The sequence below is a fragment of the Triticum aestivum genome, chromosome 6D (assembly GCF_018294505.1).
Source record: "Triticum aestivum cultivar Chinese Spring chromosome 6D, IWGSC CS RefSeq v2.1, whole genome shotgun sequence".
NCBI lineage: Eukaryota > Viridiplantae > Streptophyta > Magnoliopsida > Poales > Poaceae > Triticum > Triticum aestivum.
In genome coordinates this window covers 38,042,782-38,053,992 of record NC_057811.1, presented here as the reverse complement: position 1 = coordinate 38,053,992, position 11,211 = coordinate 38,042,782, and positions in this window count along the sequence as shown.

Sequence of the window (11,211 nt, the reverse complement as noted above, 5' to 3'; positions counted from 1 at the left end):
CCACTCCGGGCGATCATGGGCTCCAAAGTATTCTGAGCAAGAATTTCATTAAAATCACCTCCACATAGCCACGGGCATCACTCTGAGCCTTCAACCATCTCAACAAGTTCCAACTTTCTGCACGTTCACTTCGTCTAGCTTTCGCATAGAAACCCGTAAACCGCCACTTTTTATTATCACCTCCTATATTCTTAACCGACACATCAATGTGCTGGTTTGAGAAATTATTAAGAGTTACATCAACCTCTTTTGACCAAAACAAAGCTAGTCCACCACTGAGGCCGTCGCTATTAACTGGATAGCAACCCTCAAAACCAAGTCAGGCAGTGAGATCACTAACCCTTCTTCCCTCAATCTTCGTCTCCGCAACAAAGACTAGGGCGGGAACTTCTCTCTTCACTAGATCATGAAGTTCACGAACTGTCTTCGGGTTCCCAAGCCCGCGACAGTTCCAAGATATACAATTCATTGCTCCCCGCGGGGCTGGTACCCAGCCTCCGCGAGGTTCCTTGCCTCTTCTTCCTCTGCCTTCTTCTTCTTCGAGTCTCTGCTGTCCTCACGTGACTCGGACGACTCATCCTCCTCATTCCGCCTCTTCCTCATGACGGTCTCACTATCTTGCAATAACATAGGACCGCTGCCTCCGCCCCTCATAGTTGAGTTGTTCATGTCGACCCTTCGATAGACAGAATTTGCCCCTCGACCTGTCCTACCTCCTCTGCCGTTCGCACCTCTCCCCCTTGCATTAAATTGATAGACAGTGTTTTTAACTCTGCCAGCGGGTGGTTTCTCAGGCGAGTTCACTTCCAAACCAGGCTCAACATCTTCATCTCCTTCTCCTGTCTCCTGCTGTCTTCCCATGTCACGGGCGACCTCCTGCTTGTAAGTTGGTGCTCTGCCCCAACTCCTGTTTTTGCTAACTAAGAATCTGAGAGCCTCCCGGTACGGCGGCCTACCATGCTCATCTCTCCCAGCAGGTGTAGGGCACATTAGTTCAGTGATACGTCTCCAACGTATCTATAATTTTTGATTGTTCCATGCTATTATGTTATCTCTTTTGGATGTTTAATGGGCTTTACTAAGCACTTTTATATGATTTTTGGGACTAACCTATTAACCCAGAGCCAAGTGCCAGTTTCTGTTTTTTCCCTTGTTTCAGTGTTTCGCAGAAAAGGAATATCAAACGGAGTCCAAACGAAATGAAACCTTCGGGAGCGTGATTTTTGGAACGAACGTGATCCAGGAGACTTGGAGTTGAAGTCAGGGAAGCTTCGAGGTGGCCACGAGGCAGGGAGGCGCGCCTGCCCCCCTGGGCGCGCCCCCACCCTCGTGGGCCCCTCGTGGCTCTCCTGATCGACTTCTTTCGCCTATATATATCCATATACCCTAAAAACATCGGGGAGCAGAATAGATCGGGAGTTCCGCCGCCGCAAGCCTCTGTAGCCACCAAAAACCAATCAGGACCCTGTTCCGGCACCCTGCCGGAGGGGGGATCCCTCACCGGTGGCCATCTTCATCATCACCGCGGTCTCCATGACGAGGAGGGAGTAGTTCGCCCTCGGGGCTGAGGGTATGTACCAGTAGCTATGTGTTTGATATCTCTCTCTCTCGTGTTCTTGATTTGGCACGATCTTGATGTATCGCGAGCTTTGCTATTATAGTTGGATCTTATGATGTTTCTCCCCCTCTACTCTCTTGTAATGGATTGAGTTTTCCCTTTGAAGTTATCTTATCGGATTGAGTCTTTAAGGATTTGAGAACACTTGATGTATGTCTTGCCGTGCTTATCTGTGGTGACAATGGGATATTCACGTGATCTACTTGATGTATGTTTTGGTGATCAACTTGCGGGTTCAGTGACCTTGTGAACTTATGCATAGGGGCTGGCACACGTTTTCGTCTTGACTCTCCGGTAAAAACTTTGGGGCATTCTTTGAAGTACTTTGTGTTGGTTGAATAGATGAATCTGAGATTGTGTGATGCATATCGTATAATCATACCCACGGATACTTGAGGTGACATTGAAGTATCTAGGTGACATTAGGGTTTTGGTTGATTTGTGTCTTAAGGTGTTATTCTAGTATGAACTCTATGATAGATAGAACGAAAAGAATAGCTTAGTGTTATTTTACTACGGACTCTTGAATAGATCGATCAGAAAGAATAACTTTGAGGTGGTTTCGTACCCTACCATAATCTCTTCGTTTGTTCTCCGCTATTAGTGACTTTGGAGTGACTCTTTGTTGCATGTTGAGGGATAGTTATATGATCTGATTATGTTATTATTGTTGAGAGAACTTGCACTAGTGAAAGTATGAACCCTAGGCCTTGTTTCAACGCATTGTAATACCGTTTGTGCTCAGTTTTATCATTAGTTACCTTGCTGTTTTTATATTTTCAGATTACAAAAACCTATATCTACCATCCATATTGCACTTGTATCACCATCTCTTCACCGAACTAGTGCACCTATACAATTTACCATTGTATTGGGTGTGTTGGGGACACAAGAGACTCTTTGCTATTTGGTTCCAGGGTTGTTTGAGAGAGACCATCTTCATCCTACGCCTCCCACGGATTGATAAACCTTAGGTCATCCACTTGAGGGAAATTTGCTACTGTCCTACAAACCTCTGCACTTGGAGGCCCAACAACGTCTACAAGAAGAAGGTTGCGTAGTAGACATCAAGCTCTTTTCTGGCGCCGTTGCCGGGGAGGTGAGTGCTTGAAGGTATATCTTTAGATCTTGCAATCAAATCTTTTTGTTTCTTGTTTTATCACTAGTTTAGTCTATAAAAGAAAACTACAAAAAAATGGAATTAAGGGTGCCTCATATGCTTCATCTTTTTTAATGTCTTTCGTGAAAATGATGGGAAGGAAAATTGTGCTCAAGTACTAGAAGAAGAATTACATAGAATGCTTGGCATAAAATATTTGAATGATGAGCATGATTGCAATGTTGTTAGTATGAATTCTTTGAATACCCATGATGCTAATGATATGCAAGGCCACAAACTTGGGTATGCTATGTTTGATGAAGATGATATGTTTAGTCCCCCAAGTTTTGATGATCAAATTTATTATGATGAAAGCATGCCTCCTATTTATGATGATTATTGTGATGACACATATGCTATAAAGAATAAAGATAACCATGAAACTTGTCATCATGATTTTAATTTCCAATTGGATTATGCTTCACATGATAGTTATTTTGTTGAGTTTGCTCCCACTATTCCGAAAGAGAAGAATTTTGCTTATGTGGGGAGTAATAAAATTTCTATGCTTGTAGATCATGAAAAGAATGCTTTATATGGTAGTTATATTGTTGAATTCATTCATGATGCTACTGAAAATTATTATGAGGGAGGAATATATGCTTGTAGGAATTGCAATAATTTCAAGTTTCCTCTCTATGTGCTTAAAGTTTTGAAGTTATGCTTGTTTTGCATTCCTATGCAAGTTGATTCTTGTTCCCATAAGTTGTTTGCTCACAAAATCCCTATGCATAGGAAGTGGGTTAGACTTAAATGTGCTAGTCATATTCTTCATGATGCTCTCTTTATTTTTCAATTCTTATCTTTTATGCGAGCATAATTGAAATCATCATGCCTAGCTAGGGGCGTTAAACGATAGCGCTTGTTGGGAGGCAACCCAATTTTATTTTTGTTTCTTGCTTTTTGGTTCTGTTTAGTAATAAATAATTCATCTAGCCTCTGGTTAGAGGTGGTTTTATGTTTTAATTAGTGTTTGTGCCAAGTAAGACCTATAGGATCTTCTTGGATAATAGTTATTTGATCTTGCTGAAAATTCCAGAAACTTTCTGTTCACGAAAACAATTGTTTAAAATCACCAGAACGTGATAAAATACTGATTCCAATTGAAGAAGATCAATAATCAAATTATCTAGGTCGTCCTAATTTGGTAGAAATGTTTGAGTTCCAGAAGTTTGGGTTAGTTACAGATTACTACAGACTGTTCTGTTTTTGACAGATTCTGTTTTTCGTGTGTTGTTTTCTTATTTTGATGAATCTATGGCTAGTAAAATAGTTTATAAACCATATAGAAGTTGGAATACAGTAGATTTAACACCAATACAAATAAAGAATGAGTTCATTATAGTACCTTGAAGTGGTGTTTTGTTTTTTTCGCTAACGGAGCTCACGAGATCTTCTGTTAAGTTTTGTGTTGTGAAGTTTTCAAGTTTTGGGTAAAGATTCAATGGACTATGGAATAAGGAGTGGCAAGAGCCTAAGCTTGGGGATGCCCAAGACACCCCAAGGCAATATTCAAGGACAACCAAGAGCCTAAGCTTGGGGATGCCCCGGAAGGCATCCCCTCTTTCGTCTTCGTTCATCGGTAACTATACTTGGAGCTATATTTTTATTCACCACATGATATGTGTTTTGCTTGGAGCGTCATTTTATTTTATTTTGTTTTGCTTGCTGTTTGAATAAAATACCAAGATCTGAAATGTTAGAGAGTCTTCACATAGTTGCATAATTATTCGGCTACTCATTGATCTTCACTTATATCTTTTGGAGTAGTTTGTCGGTTGCTCTAGTGCTTCACTTATATCTTTTAGAGCACGACGGTGGTTTTATTTTGAAGAAATAGATGAACTCTCATGCTTCACATATATTATTTTGAGAGTCCTAAACAGCATGGTAATTTGCTTTGGCTATAAAATTAGTCCTAATGTGATGAGCATCCAAGATAGGTATAATAAAAACTTTCATATAAAGTGCATTGAATACTAAGAGAAGTTTGATACTTGATAATTGTTTTGAGATATGAAGATGGTGATATTAGAGTCATGCTAGTTGAGTAGTTTTGAATTTGAGAAATACTTGTTCTAAAAGTTTGTGATTCCCGTAGCATGCACGTATGGTGAACCGTTATGTGATGAAGTCGGAGCATGATTTATTTATTGATTGTCTTCCTTATTAGTGGCGGTCAGGGATGAGCGATGGTCTTTCCTACCAATCTATCCCCCTAGGAGCATGCGCGTAGTACTTCGTTTTGATAACTAATAGATTTTTGCAATAAGTATGTGAGTTCTTTATGACTAATGTTGAGTCCATGGCTTATACGCACTCTCACCCTTCCACCATTACTAGCCTCTCTTGTGCCGCGCAACTTTCGCCGGTATCATACACCCACCATGCATATACCTTCCTCAAAACAGCCACCATACCTACCTATTATGGCATTTCCATAGCCATTCCGAGATATATTGCCATGCAACTTTCCACCGTTCTGTTTATTATGACACGCTCCATCATTGTCATATTGCTTTGCATGATCATGTAGTTGACATCGTATTTGTGGCAAAGCCACTGTTCATAATTCTTTCATACATGTCACTCATGAGTCATTGCACATCCCAGTACACCGCCGGAGGCATTCATATAGAGTCATATCTTGTTCTAAGTATTGATTGTAATTCTTGAGTTGTAAGTAAATATAAGTCTGATGATCATCATTATTAGAGCATTGTCCCAGTGAGGAAAGGATGATGGAGACTATGATTCCCCCACAAGTCGGGATGAGACTCCGGATGAAAAAAAACAAAAAAAACGAGAGAAAAAGAGAGAAGGGGCAATGCTACTATCCTTTTACCACACTTGTGCTTCAAAGTAGCACCATGATCTTCATGATAGAGAATCTCCTATGTTGTCACTTTCATATACTAGTGGGAATATTTCATTATAGAACTTGGCTTGTATATTCCAATAATGGGCTTCCTCAAAATGCCCTAGGTCTTCGTGAGCAAGCGAGTTGGATGCACACCCACTTAGTTTCTTTTCGAGCTTTCATACACTTATAGCTCTAGTGCATCCGTTGCATGGCAATCCCTACTCACTCACATTGATATCTATTTATGGGCATCTCCATAGCCCGTTGATACGCCTAGTTGATGTGAGACTATCTTCTCCTTTTTGTCTTCTCCACAACCAGCATTCTATTCCACCTATAGTGCTATGTCCATGGCTCACGCTCATGTATTGCGTGAAGATTGAAAAAGTTTGAGAACATCAAAAGTATGAAACAATTGCTTGGCTTGTCATCGGGGTTGTGCATGATTTAAATATTTTGTGTGATGAAGATAGAGCATAGCCAGACTATATGATTTTGTAGGGATAGCTTTCTTTGGCCATGTTATTTTGAGAAGACATGATTACTTTGTTAGTATGCTTGAAGTATTATTATTTTTATGTCAATATTAAACTTTTGTCTTGAATCTTATGGATCTGAATATTCCTGCCACAATAAAGAGAATTACATGGATAAATATGTTAGGTAGCATTCCACATCAAAAATTCTGTTTTTATCATTTACCTACTCGAGGACGAGCAGGAATTAAGCTTGGGGATGCTGATACGTCTCCAACGTATCTATAATTTTTGATTGTTCCATGCTATTATATTATCTCTTTTGGATGTTTAATGGGCTTTACTAAGCACTTTTATATGATTTTTGGGACTAACCTTGAAGGAAATATGCCCTAGTGGCAATAATAAAGCTATTATTTATTTCCTCATATCATGATAAATGTTTATTATTCATGCTAGAATTGTATTAACCTGAAACATAATACATGTGTGAATACATAGGCAAACATAGTGTCACTAGTATGCCTCTACTTGACTAGCTCGTTAATCGAAGATGGTTAAGTTTCCTAGCCATGGACATGAGTTGTCATTTGATTAACGGGATCACATCATTAGGAGAATGATGTGATTGACTTGACCCATTCCGTTAGCTTAGCACTTGATCGTTTACTATGTTGCTATTGCTTTCTTCATGACTTATACATGTTCCTATGACTATGAGATTATGCAACTCCCGTTTACCGGAGGAACACTTTGTGTGCTACCAAACGTCACAACGTAACTGGGTGATTATAAAGGTGCTCTACAGGTGTCTCCAAAGGTACTTGTTGAGTTGGCGTATTTCGAGATTAGGATTTGTCACTCCGATTGTCGGAGAGGTATCTCTGGGCCCTCTCGGTAATGCACATCACTATAAGCCTTGCAAGCAATGTGACTAATGAGTTAGTTGCGGGATGATGCATTACATAACGAGTAAAGAGACTTGCCGGTAACGAGATTGAACTAGGTATTGAGATACCGACGATCGAATCTCGGGCAAGTAACATACCGATGACAAAGGGAACAATGTATGTTGTTATGCGGTTTGACCGATAAAGATCTTCGTAGAATATGTAGGAGCCAATATGAGCATCCAGGTTCCGCTATTGGTTATTGACGGGAGACGTGTCTCGGTCATGTCTACATAGTTCTCGAACCCGTAGGGTCCGCACGCTTAAAGTTAGATGACGATCGGTATTATGAGTTTTGTGTTTTGATGTACCGAAGGTAGTTCGGAGTCTCGAAATGGTCGAGACATAAAGATTGATATATTGGAAGCCTATATTTGGATATCGGAAGTGTTCCGGGTGAAATCGGGATTGGGGTTACCGGAACCCCCCGGGGAAGTAATGGGCCTATTGGGCCTTAGTGGAGAAGAGAGAGGGCAGCTAGGAGGTGGCGCATGGCCCCCCTTGCCCCAGTCCGAATTGGACAAGGGAAGGGAGGCGGCCCCCCTTCTCCTACTCCTACTAGGAAAGGAGGAGTCCTACTCCCGGTGGGAGTAGGACTCCCCCCTTGGCGCGCCCTCGCTGGCCGGCAGCCTCTCCCCCCTTGCTCCTTTATATACGGGGGCAGGGGGCACCTCTATACACAACAATTGATCTCTTGATCTCTTAGCCGTGTGCGGTGCCCCCCTCCACCATATTCCACCTCGATAATATCGTAGCGGTGCTTAGGCGAAGCCCTGCGTCGGTAGCATCATCATCACCGTCACCACGCCGTCGTGCTAACGGAACTCTCCCTCAAAGCTCGGCTGGATCGGAGTTCGAGGGACGTCATCAAGCTGAACATGTGCTGAACTCGGAGGTGCCGTACGTTCGGTACTCGGATCGGTCGGATCGTGAATACGTACGACTACATCAACCACGTTGTGCTAACGCTTCCGCTTTCGGTCTACGAGGGTACGTGGACATACTCTCCCCTCTCGTTGCTATGCATCACCATGATCCTGTGTGCGCGTAGGAATTTTTTTGAAATTACTACGTTCCCCTACAGTGGCATCTGAGCCTGGTTTTATGCGTAGATGTTTATGCACGAGTAGAACACAAGTGAGTTGTGGGCGATACAAGTCATACTGCTTACCAGCATGTCATACTTTGGTTCGACGGTATTGTTGGATGAAGCGGCCTGGACCTACATTACGCGTACGCTTACGCGAGACTGGTTCTACCGACGTGCTTTGCACACAGGTGGCTGGCGGGTGTCAGTTTCTCCAACTTTAGTTGAACCGAGTGTGGCTACGCCCAGTCCTTGAGAAGGTTAAAACAACACTAACTTGACGAACTATCGTTGTGGTTTTGATGCGTAGGTAAGAACGGTTCTTGCTCAGCCCGTAGCAGCCACGTAAAACTTGCAACAACAAAGTAGATGACGTCTAACTTGTTTTTGCAGGGCATGTTGTGATGTGATATGGTCAAGGCATGATGCTATGTTTTATTGTATGAGATGATCATGTTTTGTAACCGAGTTATCGGCAACTGGCAGGAGCCATATGGTTGTCGCTTTATTGTATGCAATGCAATCGCCCTGTAATGCTTTACTTTATCACTAAGTGGTAGCGATAGTCGTAGAAGCAATAGTTGGCGAGACGACAATGATGCTACGATGGAGATCAAGGTGTCGCGCCGGTGACGATGGTGATCATGACGGTGCTTCGGAGATGGAGATCACAAGCACAAGATGATGATGGCCATATCATATCACTTATATTGATTGCATGTGATGTTTATCCTTTATGCATCTTATTTTGCTTTGATTGACGGTAGCATTATAAGATGATATCTCACTAAATTTCAAGATAAAATTGTTCTCCCTGAGTATGCACCGTTGCCAAAGTTCGTTGTGCCGAGACACCACGTGATGATCGGGTGTGATAAGCTCTACGTCCATCTACAACGGGTGCAAGCCAGTTTTGCACACGCAGAATACTCAGGTTAAACTTGACGAGCCTAGCATATGCAGATATGGCCTCGGAACACTGAGACCAAAAGGTCGAGCGTGAATCATATAGTAGATATGATCAACATAGTGTTCACCATTGAAAACTACTCCATCTCACGTGATGATCGGACATGGTTTAGTTGATTTGGATCACGTGATCACTTAGATGATTAGAGGGATGTCTATCTAAGTGGGAGTTCTTAAGTAATATGATTAATTGAACTTAAATTTATCACGAACTTAGTACCTGATAGTATTTTCGCTTGTCTATGTTGATTGTAGATAGATGGCCCGTGCTGTTGTTCCGTTGAATTTTAATGTGTTCCTTGAGAAAGCAAAGTTGAAAGATGATGGTAGCAATTACATGGACTGGGTCCGTAACTTGAGGATTATCCTCATTGCTGCACAGAAGAATTACGTCCTGGAAGCACCGCTGGGTGCCAGGCCTGCTGCAGATGCAACTGACGACATTAAGAACGTCTGGCAGAGCAAATCTGATGACTACTCGATAGTTCAGTGTGCCATGCTTTATGGCTTAGAACCGGGTCTTCAACGACGTTTTGAACGTCATGGAGCATATGAGATGTTCCAGGAGTTGAAGTTAAAATTTCAAGCAAATGCCCGGATTGAGATATATGAAGTCTCCAATAAGCTCTACAGCTGCAAGATGGAGGAGAATAGTTCTGTCAGTGAACATATACTCAAAATGTCTGGGTATAACAATCACTTGATTCAACTAGGAGTTAGTCTTCCAGATGATAGTGTCATTGATAGAATTCTTCAATCACTGCCACCAAGCTACAAGAGCTTCGTGATGAACTATAATATGCAAGGGATGGATAAGACAATTCCCGAGCTCTTCGCAATGCTAAAGGCTGCGGAGGTAGAAATCAAAAAGGAGCATCAAGTGTTGATGGTCAACAAGACCACCAGTTTCAAGAAAAAGGGCAAAGGGAAGAAGAAGGGGAACTTCAAGAAGAACAGCAAACAAGTTGCTGCTCAAGAGAAGAAACGCAAGTCTGGACCTAAGCCTGAGACTGAGTGCTTCTACTGCAAGCAGACTGGACACTGGAAGCGGAACTGCCCCAAGTATTTGGCGGATAAGAAGGATGGCAAGGTGAACAAAGGTATATGTGATATACATGTTATTGATGTGTACCTTACTAGAGCTCGCAGTAGCACCTGGGTATTTGATACTGGTTCTGTTGCTAATATTTACAACTCGAAACAGGGACTACGGATTAAGCAAAGACTGGCTAAGGACGAGGTGACGATGCGCGTGGGAAATGGTTGCAAAGTCGATGTGATCGCCGTCGGCACGCTACCTCTACATCTACCTTCGGGATTAGTTTTAGACCTGAATAATTGTTATTTGGTGCCAGCGTTGAGCATGAACATTATATCTGGATCTTGTTTGATGTGAGACGGTTATTCATTCAAATATGAGAATAATGGTTGTTCTATTTATATGAGTAATATCTTTTATGGTCATGCACCCTTGAAGAGTGGTCTATTTTTGTTGAATCTCGGAAGTAGCGATACACATATTCATAATGTTGAATCCAAAAGATGCAGAGTTGATAATGATAGTGCAACTTATCTGTGGCACTGCCGTTTGGGTCATATTGATGTAAAGCGCATGAAGAAACTCCATACTGATAGACTTTTGGAATCACTTGATTATGAATCACTTAGTACTTGCGAACCATGCCTCATGGGCAAGATGACTAAAACGCCGTTCTCCGGAACTATGGAGCGAGCAACTGGTTTGTTGGAGATCATACATACTGATGTATGTGGTCCAATGAATGTTGAGGCTCGCGGCGGGTATCGTTATTTTCTCACCTTCACAGATGATTTGAGCAGATATGGGTATATCTACTTAATGAAACATAAGTCTGAAACATTTGAAAAGTTCAAAAATTTCAGAGTGAAGTGGAAAATCCTCGTAACAAGAAAATAAAGTTTCTACGATCTGATCGTGGAGGAGAATATTTGAGTTACGAGTTTGGTCTACATTTGAAACAATGTGGAATAGTTTCGCAACTCACGCCACCCGAAACACCACAGCGTAATGGTGTGTCCGAACGTCGTAATCGTACTTTACTAGATATGG